Raw genomic sequence first — 11427 nt, 5'->3', positions numbered from 1 at the left:
CTACTGTTGTATCGATTATTCTTGCTTGGTTATTTTTTTCTGTTCTAGTATTTGTTTGTCCTCTGACCCATTCTCTTTTTATGTTTGTGTTGGTTTGTTATGTGTGTGTCGTGTGTATGTTTTCTATATGTGTCGTATATTTATATTGTCTCTGATCTGTTAGTTCTTCTATTTTGATTAAGTTTTTCCGTTTTTTTTGTGATTGCATTTTCTATGTCTTTTCATCTTAATTTTGTTTTTTTCTTTTTTCTTCATGTTTACTGGTATATATTTTGTATGTAGTCTTATTTCTCTATATTTTTGGGTTTTATTTTTTCTCTCCTTGTTTTTATACTCCTCCTTATTCTTATTGTCTTGTATGTTGTATTTCTTCTTTGTTATTCTTAATCTCTTTTTGCTTTGGTTAGTGGTATGTTGTATTATTTCCTCTTTCTCTATTTGTATTATTTTTGTTATTTTTTATGGCCTTTTTTTTTTTTTTTTTATGTATTGTGGATAATATGTTAATTATATTTCTATGAGAAATTTCCCTGCTGTTGATTATGTTAATATATTCGTCTTTTATTATATTTTTGTATATCATAATGGGTAGTTCGATGTTTGTATTTACTCTTAATATCTGGTGTGTCCTAATATATATATATTAATAAATAAATATATTTCTATATATAAAAATTGTCCGTCATCAGTTTCTGATCTCTATATTTTTTTCTGTGTTTGCTTATTTTTATTCTTTATATCCTCTCTCTTTTTCTTGTTTCCTCCTTCTATAGTTGTTAAGCTTGCTTGTATCTTGTAATATATAATATATATTGTATGTTCTATATCAGTATGTGTGTGATGCCTTCTTTGATGTGTTCTCGTATATTTTCCGCCCTTATTTGTATATTTGGGAATTGTGTGTTTCTATCTCGGTCTTTGAGAAACTCTCATCTTGTTTTTGCTCTCTGAATTATGGATAATTCTCCTCTGGGTCGTCCAATCAAAGAATGAAAGGCGGGTGGTCCTTTACGTAATAGAGCGGGGGGCTAGCCAACTCAGTCGAAAGGAAAGGGCTCTCCTCTTGAAGATGAATATGCCTTTGAGAGAAAGAAGGTTGGTTTTGGGGAGAAGCTGTGATGACCGCTGCTTGTTTGATAAAAAAAACTCCCCACACCTCTATTGAAGGGAAAGTCGCCACATGAGATTCTTCTTAGACGTAAGGCTAAGTATGTATGAACATCTTAACATTTTTTGTTGTGTCTGCTTTGCGCATGTACCGAGTGCAACTCGGGACAAATTATCTCCAAAGGCCACTCGGTCTATCTTTTTTGCTCAAAGAGCTTAAGGGTTAGGGAGACATTTTTTGATCCACTCAAAATCTATAAAAAAAACTTTTGAAACATTTTGAAACTTGTAAAGTCGAGACAGGGTATCGAAGCAAGGGGAAGTTTCAACACCAGCAAGTTGATCTTTCTGCTACCAATACTATTCCACTTCCTTCCTCTTGCTGATCAACTCGTTCAGCCGCCTGAAACAGAGACTCTTCCTCAAGAGGTTGCTATACATGCTGATGATCGAGGTTATCCCACAGCAGTGGCTCCATCTTCTCTCTCTCTCCTGCTCGTGATTCAACCTCTTCAGCGACAGGTACCTCACAAACTCCTCCCATCGCACTTCGGAAAGGTAAGCTCTTCTTCCTATCCAGCGCTTCGTATCTTATGATCCCCTTTCTTTCCTCATTGCAACTGACTCGCCCGACTGAGTGGGGCAAAAAAGTCTATTTCCGAACTCGTTGGGCAGTAACTGAAGCAAGCACTTGGCTTTAGAGCCCTATCACGTAGGGGGGAAAACTAACTGAATGTGTGAAGCATATGGGTAAGAAAGGCACTTCTCCGTCGGAAAGGAACTTCTCCCCCTGAATCAGAGCGGAAAGTTCGGATCTCGCTTCATTTTCAAAAAAGTCTTTCTTTCCTGCGTTCTCTTCTCTGCAATCCGTCATGGCCTTTCTGAACTTTTCGCAAAAGGTCACTCACTGTCAAGGGAGCCACTTTCTTCGGGCGGCAAGTCTTGCCCATTATTCGAAGTCAACGACAGCTCGGGTATCTTGATGGTACCGAGTCCACCGCAGATGATTGAAGAAGTATCGACTAGAAAAGAAGAGAAAACTACAAAGACATTAGTTCAAAATCCAGCGTATAAGGACTGGATATTTACAGCTTCTCCTCCTCCCGTGAGTTTTGGTTCTGAAAGATTATCGCACTGATAGAGAGCTACTCACACTCAGCGCCCCCCATTCTTTCTTCCTGATCACAAGAACTCCAAGGCATTTCGTAGGAATACATCTCTGTAGTCCTATGCATACCCCACTAGTCCTCGTCGATGAATCTCCTTGCCATTTTATATACTTTATATTCTGGCCCCTGCCTCCGGAGTCTTTCTAGGAAAGTCTGGAGGGTCTTGAGACTGACCTCGTTCTTCAGTCTTGCCAAGATGAAATCGAGCATGCCTTTCAAGTCCCTCTCGCTAAGCTCCTCTCTATTCGCTTGACTTATTTCACGGAATGTGTTTTCAATTTGCTCGTGATAGGCGTAGGCTCTTTGAAGAGTCCTTTCCTCTCTTTGAGAAAGAGGTCTGGATTCGCCCCAATCTAAAGAAGGAGGGTTATGTTCTGCTTCCGCTGCCGCTCCAGGCATTGGAGCGGGAACCAGCGCTGGAGGGATTGGAGCGGGATTCTCAGATGCCGCTCTTGACTGACCACAGCTTCCGGGGGAGCGGTCTGCTCCCGGGATGATGCAGAGGTGCCCGAACAGTCAGCCAGAAAAGCTTTGAATAGCTCTTACGAGTTAGCGGACGTTTCCGGAGGCATTGAAGGGCCGGGTTCCCCCATTCCGCCCAAGTCGGACTCGGAGCCAAGTATCTCCCCATAATTAGTGAGAAAATAGAAACCACCCTCAGAGGGGTCCCCCGGAGTGGATTGAGGCTGTGCTTGGGCGGGCGCCGCTTCGGGAGCAAGTATGGGGATCGGCCCATCTTGCTCGGGCACCTGTCCATTTTGTGAGGAAAGTGGCGGCCCCAACTCGGCTCAAATCTGGTCCTGTGGAATGTCAGGAATTTCCATAGGGGTATCCTGTACAGGTATGTAACCTGAAGCGTCCGGCACCAGGGGGGCTTGCTGCACCCTCGCAGGAACCCAGGCACCCGTCTGCTCGTGACCCAGAGTAGATGATGATGCTCCGGGGGCGCCCCGCCCTGCTAAGACTTCGGCTATATTGACGTTTTGGGAGGGATATTTGAAGGAAGATAGTATTGAAGCAATACTATCTTCCGAATTAGTCGAATTACTAGGCGAAACCGCATAAGCGGGACCTTCATAAAAAAATAGCAGAATGCACTGAAAGAGCAAAGGACTAAAAAAATAAATGCCTAAATAATCCCGTGAATAAAACATAAAATCAGTCTAAAATATGCGAAAAATATATTGGAATATATCGAGCTCCTTTCTTTTTCGCGTTCTTGCTAACTTATTACAAAAATTTGCTTATAAAAGAGAATAAGTAAGACTGCGGCAACCAGAAATAAGATCAAGGAGGAGGTTTGAAATTGATCCAGTTGAGGCATTTATTTTTTTCAAAAAATAAACCTCCAGACAAGAAAAGGAAGACTCCTTCGAGGTGACAGGATTCGAACCTATGGCCCTCTGTACCCAAAACAGATGCGCTGACCAGACTGCGCTACACCTCGTCTCTCCCCCGGAACATATGGATCCAACCGATCCATAAAGACTCGAACCGAACTCGCCCACCCCGCTTTGGGCACAGGGAGGTACACCGCTTTTTGGAAATCAGCCTCTTTCATTCACTTTCATTTCTTCCTTCAGTAGGCTCGCTCTCGGTGGACCAAAAGCCCGCTCAGAAGTGGATTCGAACCACTGACACAAGGATTTTCAGTCCTTTGCTCTAACCTGCTGAGCTACCTGAACCACTTTCCTTCTCTTTTCTTCATCTATGAGCGTCCTACCTGCAGTGGAGGAGCTTGCTCAAGAACCGAGAGCCGTCCAGTCCCTGGTCGGCCCTCGTTCGGTCAGGTCTTCTTCGCTATAGACGCCACCAAGAACAAGAAAGAGGCGCTCCGCTCCGTTTCACTAAGTAGTGCTATTCTGTCCTCCGGGGGACTCCATCAATCAGAGGTTCTTTCTCTCACGTAATTTCGCCCGCCCGTTCCACTTCCGTGCCGGAGGAAATGGGATTCGAACCCATGATACAATCTTCTTGTATGTCGATTTAGCAAACCAATGCCTTAAGCCACTCAGCCATACCTCCAAGTTGTTGATCGGAATTGGATGTGCCGGGTTGGGTTGGTTGCCCGAAGATCCACTGCGTAAGCCGTAGCGCGCGTACTCAGATTTACTGAGCGAGACAGACTCTATCCAGATCTATGGATCTCCCCAGCATCCAAGCTTCACTCCATCAAAATCCGCCACTCGTTGGGCGAGGCCTTGCTTTCTATGAACACCTCACCACTGAATGATGAACTTAGCCTGTCTTCGCCTCCGACCCGACCAGGAGAGAAGACAGGGTCAAGCCAAGCCGCCCTTCCTCACCTGCCTTCTTTGAATTCATATCTCCTTCGTCTAGTCGAGAAGGGAAAAAGCCCGGCGGGGAACTGGACCGTGACTCTTCTAAATCATTACATTACGGAGAAGTCCATTCTCGTCATGATCGATCCACGTCCTACCATAGTGCCCGGGGAACCAGGCTTGCTTAGCTTACCAAGCTAAGCGCGAAGGAATTTATCTAAGATTGCACGAGCTAGCCAGAAGGTAGCGTAGCTTGCTTCTATCAGATTCTCTAGTGATCCACTGGAATCGGCCTCGGGTGAGGCCTCCCTAGTCGTCGAAAGATTTCATCCCTTGGTCGTTAAGGTGGGGTTCAAACTGCAACTAATGCTCTATCTCCGTCGTCGAATACGGGATACTCACTTTCAATGGCCTCGCATCCCCAGAGCCATATTCAGACTAGCCTGCCCTTCCAATCGGGGTTATAACGGGTCCGGTATCAGCAACACCAGCCAATCGTGTTGGTACGGTGGGTTCCCCATACCCACTATTCGGAAAAAAGCTTGGCATAGCAGCTCAAACCCCCTTGACTTAAGCTCGGGAAATGGGAGTGATAACCGGCCCTAGCCCCCAATTCCGAACAAATTGATTGGACCGAGGTTCGTGCAGGGAGGGAATAGGAACTAATAACGATGGTTCGAGGTTGAGCTCACCGGCCGCCCTACGTCAGTAGTCTTCCTAACTTCTATTCCCTTTTTTTGCCCTAAGGTAAGGCCCCGAGGTCCTTCAAGAACAGCATTGCGGTCGCAACGGGGCTCCGGGTGAATATTGTCCGCCCGTGTGAGCCGGGCTGTGAATATTTATAGGTCGGGGTCTTTACTGAAAAACCACAATACAGAACTCAAACAATTTGAAGAAATCCGCAAGTGACTATAATTTGAATTCACTAGTCGTGTTGAGTTGAGGCTTATTTCAATATAACAAATCTGCCAATCCCGATATTCCCACATTGCATCCTGGTCCAGTGTCCATTCCTGAATGAAAGAAATGAGCTTTTTTCTGCGCCCCTTCACTCACTTCTGAATGACTCCTTTAGGGTTAATGGAAAAAGCTCGAATCGAAACTATCACGACGAAACTTTGTCTTTAAAGGCACATCGAATGAAAACGACCTTCTCAATATGGTGTAAGAATTTCCGGTTAGTCGGAAAGGGAGAGTAGTTGCGGAATCATTTTGAACGGCCATAAAACGGACTTAGCGGTTGCACGGGGTTCGGCCTTTGGGCCAAAGCCACTTCCAGCAGTAGGTTCCCCGATTGAATGAATCAGGTTGATCTGACTAGGGCATTTCGAAAAAAAAAAAATGGAAAGAGTCAGAAGCGGGAATAAGAAAACCCACTTTATCGCCTTGACTTGACAAGAACCTCATTTCCGAGACGAGGACATTCCTCTTGTGAATCGAACATACCTCTTTCTTTCAAAGCCTTATTGAGAAGCCGAACTGGAATTCTCTTCTCCTACCTTTCTTTTTGTTAACTACGCCGCTATTTCAAATGAAGTTTGTTCGACCGATCGATTGAATCAGTCGCGATTGACAGAGACGAAGCGTCAAAGGTTTATGGGTAGCTGTACGGCAAAGGATCCTTCTGTGTGCAGTTCAAGCTTGAACGCTTTCGGATACGTAATAGAATCTTTGTTTGAAGGCGCGTTTTCTTGACTTTTGACTGCGCTCGTCTCGCCCTAATCTCGTGTCCAGGTCACTACGGACGGGAACTCTATTGTTCTATGCAATTCCCCATATCCGACGCACTCGACAGCCCTCTTCGCAGCCTTGCTTGCTGGCAAACCCACCATGGTGGGTTTGCCTTCCTTTGAAGCAGAAAGAAATAGCTAGTTTGGCACCTTCCATACCTTTAAAGTTAAGGGGAACTAAAGCTTCGCCCTTCCCCTTTAGGAATGTGATCGGCTTTTCCGACTTGTATCAGGGCATTACCGTAAAGATAGCTGCCCCTGGTCCGCTCATTAGTTCATACGGTTCGCATCTTCCCTTTGCCGCGGAATTGGTTAGCTCGTAAGGCTCATAACCTTAAGGTTACAGGTTCAAATCCTGTCTCCGCAACATGTTTCTATTCATATTGTGTCACATTCATCAACCCTTGTGTCATCAGGTGTCTCCTATGATCATTAGTGAGCCACATTCAAGAGGGAAATCCAATTACGCGGTGCCTATCCACGATCTAACGCGTGGTAAGCGAATAGATGCCGAAGGTTATTATCCCACACTTGCTCGCAACGAACTGGACCAAGGTCGGTGGGGAAGGAGGGAGCAGTAGAGGCGCTACTTTGGCAACGCTGCTTTCTTGCAATGCTGCTAAGGCTTGAACGGGAATCTCCCCTCAACTCACAAATAAAATCATCGATAGGATCGAGATCGAGGGTCAGCTCCAACTCATCCTCGAGAAGCACAAAATCGTCTTTAACGCGCGTTGATAAGGCTTTGAAGGTAGGTTAAGGTTGCAGAATGGCCTCTCTCGTCGATCCGCTGAATAAACACGAGCTACTACTATACTAAATGGCTGGTGAAGATCTATTGGTAGAATTCTTCGGGTTTTTGGGGTCCTAGCACTCGGAACGAGAAAAGTACGTGGTGTAGATAGGACGGACATGAATAAGTCCCAACAACCCATGTTAGTAGTAACCTTTAAGTGGAACGAAGAAGATGATCCATGCGCGAGGTGAGGTTCAAAAGAAAAGAAAAAGGAAGCAAGGGGGTACAGTTCCAAGATTGGATCTTGGTTCATCAGTTTGTCTCGTTGGACCAATTTGTTCTGCCCGATGAAGGATGTAGGGTAAGACCGATTCACTAATGGAACTAAAGGATGACTGTTCAACCGGGTTGCTCGCCCAACCCTATAAGAGCACCGCTCTCCAAGCGTTAATTAGAAGAGTGGCTTTGCCAAGAGGTCCAACCTCACTCAATCTGTTGATCTATGAGACCGCGTTCCAGCGGTTTTTCCGTCAGAGGTTCGAAGTTTGGTAAATGGAATGTCAATCTCGTCCTAAGACCTGGTGGCTTCACTTTCTCCGATTTCAGTGATCCGTGGTAAAGTAAATGAGGAAAGGCAAACAGGGTCAAAGAATTCTAAGAATGAGGGGAATGATGTTCCAAAGAAAGAAGCAGAAATGAACACTTTTAGGGAAGGGAACGGTACAGTTCGGATTGACCCCGTACCGTATCAATCCCGGTGACCCAGATAGAAGGAGGGAGAGTTTGAATGCTTAAAAAGTGCTCATTCAGAGAGAGAGCATACAATTGGAAGGATGGAGAGAGATGCTATGGTTGACGATGCCACAGAACCGTGAAAGGAATGATTTTTTGAAAATCATTCCTATTCAATTGAATAAGATATCCCATTGGATAAGCTAACAAAGCAAACAACGATTTCAAGTATAGCGCAGATGGCCTGCTCCTCCTTAAGCAATATCAATAGCGCGAACTACCGCAACAACGGGACGTTGTTTGGTTTGCTTGGTAGCAAGAGCGCGAAGAGAGCAGAATTTCATTCTTTTGAGAAGAATGAAAGACGGGGGATGGATTATTCGAAAACAAGGGCGGTGGGTAGCTTTGGTACAGGTAGGCGTCAGGTGGGGAAGGTCAAGAATGATCGTAGTTCAGCGAAGGGCGGTGGGTGGGGAAGGTAGAAGCTAGGAGCGAGAATAGAAGCAAGCAAGGAAGGGTCGAGGAAAGGTAGGAATGTGTGGGCTAAGGAAGAGAGACTTTATGGTTCACATCCCTGTAATACTCTTTCAACCTTGGTCTCGGTGTCGGTATCGGTAGTAGCATCATTGTCTTTCCATGCCCTGCTGCCCTGTATGAGAGTTTCAAGATGTCTCTCTTCGAAACTGGAATCCTCCCCCTTTTTCTTTTAGAGAGGAAAGTTTGCTTTCAAGTGACGGGGGGTTACCTATCACTGGAGCCCCCAATAAAGAATTGTTATCCGTGGAAGAGCCACTTGCTTCCTCTTATGAAGGTGAGCTGTCCCAATCGTCGTCAAGTCAAAAGGAGTCGGAAAGACCGGATTACGTAGATCAACAAGCCTAGTGGGCCCGTCGGTGGTCAAAGTAGTCGCATAGGCCAAAATACAGGTCTTTTCCTTAACTATCATACTTTTTTTTGCTAAAATGTGATATCATAAAGTCTGGGCACCTAATAACGAGACGGAGATGGAATCGACAGATCAGTAGAGCAAGCGAAGACAAGAACATTCACAGATATTACTCCCAACCTCGCAAGGTTACCGTTCTCGGGCCTTGGGGCACTGATCCCCTTCTTTCGCGTTTACTCGCTCACTACTTAGCTCTCTAATCAAACTAGTATCACTGGACACTCCAACGATTTCCTACTTGTCGTGCACAGAGTTTGCAAGTTGCTTTCACCGACTGGAGACCTACCTAATAAGATTTGGGCAGCGGCGACTCTCTTTGCTTGCATTCTCTGTCGCACGTCATAAAGATGAGATATGTGACGCCCAATAGGACGTCATTCACAGGCCAAGCACCAATGTCAAACCCATGTTCTAACGACGAAAGCTAGTCCCAAAAGAAAGGCGAAGGAATGCGTTAATACGGGTACCGGAGCCCAGGCGAGTTGATCCGAAGAATCTCATCGGTAACTAAACCCCCGGGAAGTTGAAATTAAAGCCATAGGACGGCCCGGAAGAGTACGGCTAATCGACTGTTGAAAGACCCGCCCGTATGAAACCCCCTCATGCCTTACAGGGAGGGGCTCTCTCTGAACAACCAACGGAGCAGAAGGCGGTGCGGGAGCTGCGCTCCAAGCGACAGAGCCGATTCTTAAGTACCCGACCAGTATGACCTAATCGATCTAGTTAACTTCAATGATAGAAAGAATGCCTATCTATCAATTCCTATCTCCATCTCCCATCGAAGGGACGTTCCGCTTGAGCCATTAATTCATCCCAATAACCTGTAATGAAGGAGACAGCGCCCGCCCGCATCGGCGGTGTGGGTTAAAGATGCAATCCCCTACCAACATACATGGAAAGATCGAATTGAAAGCAAGAACATAGGCACATCAAAACGAAGGAACTGAGACCAGGCGCATCAAAAGAAAGATCTAAATGCCGAAGATTTATTATCTTGATTTTCTTTCGAAAGTCAACGAGCGAGGCTAAGAAGAAGATGATTCGCAATAGGACTACTTACTAGTAGAGCTGACCCGAAGCCCATCCCTAATTCGGAAGGTTATTCAAAGACCAATTTCCGCATGAAAACGGAACGAAGGACCCAATCGATCAACTTCTAGGAAAGGAAGAAAATAAGTACCGATCTTCGCGTCACCGCACCTCAATTTGCCTTGTCTTGCTTGGGCTAATTAGATATCCCAATTCGGAGTAAGCAGCCCGTTAATGAAAGTGCGATCCCATGATGTCGAGCAAGATGACTCGTCCCCTCACTAAAGATAGAATGACCGGGGATTGAACCTACAGTAGATAGATCAGAAGGAACTTCTATAGTAGGTACATCAAGAATGGAACCCTGAATACCGACTAAAGGTGGGTACAGAGAGAGAATCGAGCTGAGAACCCTATGACTGGCAGATGTACTGAACCTCGACCGTCATTCGATCCCGCCGAAGATCGAGTAGGAAGAGAGGAGACGATCGTCTTCTCTCAGCTCGATGGCTTCATTGCAAAAAGTAGCTAAGTAGCTCCGAGGGTTTCCCTTGTTAGATGTGCACTTCCCTCATTCCTTTTATCGAGCAGGAACAACCTGTTCTTCCTGAATACCCTTGGCCAATTTCCTGCTGCTACCATAACATATTCATCTCTATTTGGTGATAAATAAACCATCTGTGCCTCTTTTTCTTTTGGTTTCTCAGATATTTCATAAAACGGACTCTCTATAGATCCCCAATGACCAATCCTCACATGAATAGCTAAGGATCCTATAAGTCCAACATTGATTCCTTCGGACGTGTCAATTGGACAAATACGTCCATAGTGGCTAGGATGGATATCTCGTATCCGAAAACTAGCAGTTCGCCCCGTCAATCCTCCAGGACCCAAATAACTCCATTTTCGCCCATGAACGATTTGTGTCAATGGCGATCCAAAACTTGAGATAAAGGGTGTAGGCCAAAAAACGATTCATAAGTAGTTGTTAATGAAGTTGAAGTTACCAAATTTTGAGGAGTCGGTATCAATTTATGCCTGATTGCTCCACATATAGTTCCTCTAACCGCATTTTCTAAACGAACAAGAGCCAATCCGAATTGATCCTGTAAAAGATCTGCTACAGAACGAATACGTTTATTTTTCAAGTGATTCATATCGTCAAATGTACCCATTCCAAATTTCATTCCGATCAAATGATCCTACCAATACATCTCGTGGTAACAAAAATGTATTGTTCTTAGGTATATCAAGATTCAGTCTCCGGTTCATATTTCGTCGACCAATCCTTCCTAATTCACATCTTTGTTGAAAAAATTTCTTTTGTAATTCCTTACATAAAGACTCAGAAAATACCGGATCCCCGCCTACACAAGCAAATTGTTGATAAAACTCCAAAATAGCATTTTCTTTTGACCCAATCTTTTTTTTTTCTCTTGTCAAGAAAATTTCAGGGTAACAAACATTATCTAGAATTTCTCTTAGATTCGAACCCATAGCTGATGATAGAACTATCATAGATATTTTTTGTTTCCTACTCACACGGGCCCATATCCTTACTTTTCTATCAATTTAGAATTCTGATCTTCCTCCCCAATCTGATATTATAGTGCTTGGTATAGACAGAAATTCCGTTATGGTCCAATTCCGAACGGTAGTAAATACCATAGCAATATTTGATTGATCACAATTCTGT

General features: G+C 44.7%; 2 non-coding genes across 2 annotated transcripts; both read right to left on the bottom strand.

Annotated features, from left to right (window-relative positions):
* Positions 1–3648: 3648 nt before the first annotated feature.
* TRNAP-UGG lies at positions 3649–3723 on the bottom strand. Its single transcript has one exon. It is a non-coding gene; the product is annotated as a tRNA-Pro (tRNA).
* Positions 3724–3887: 164 nt separating this feature from the next.
* TRNAF-GAA lies at positions 3888–3961 on the bottom strand. The gene has a single exon. It is a non-coding gene; the product is annotated as a tRNA-Phe (tRNA).
* Positions 3962–11427: the final 7466 nt, after the last annotated feature.

Source organism: Ananas comosus, unplaced genomic scaffold (assembly GCF_001540865.1).
Source record: "Ananas comosus cultivar F153 unplaced genomic scaffold, ASM154086v1, whole genome shotgun sequence".
Taxonomy (NCBI): domain Eukaryota; kingdom Viridiplantae; phylum Streptophyta; class Magnoliopsida; order Poales; family Bromeliaceae; genus Ananas; species Ananas comosus.
This window is presented reverse-complemented; position numbering and strand designations above follow the sequence as displayed.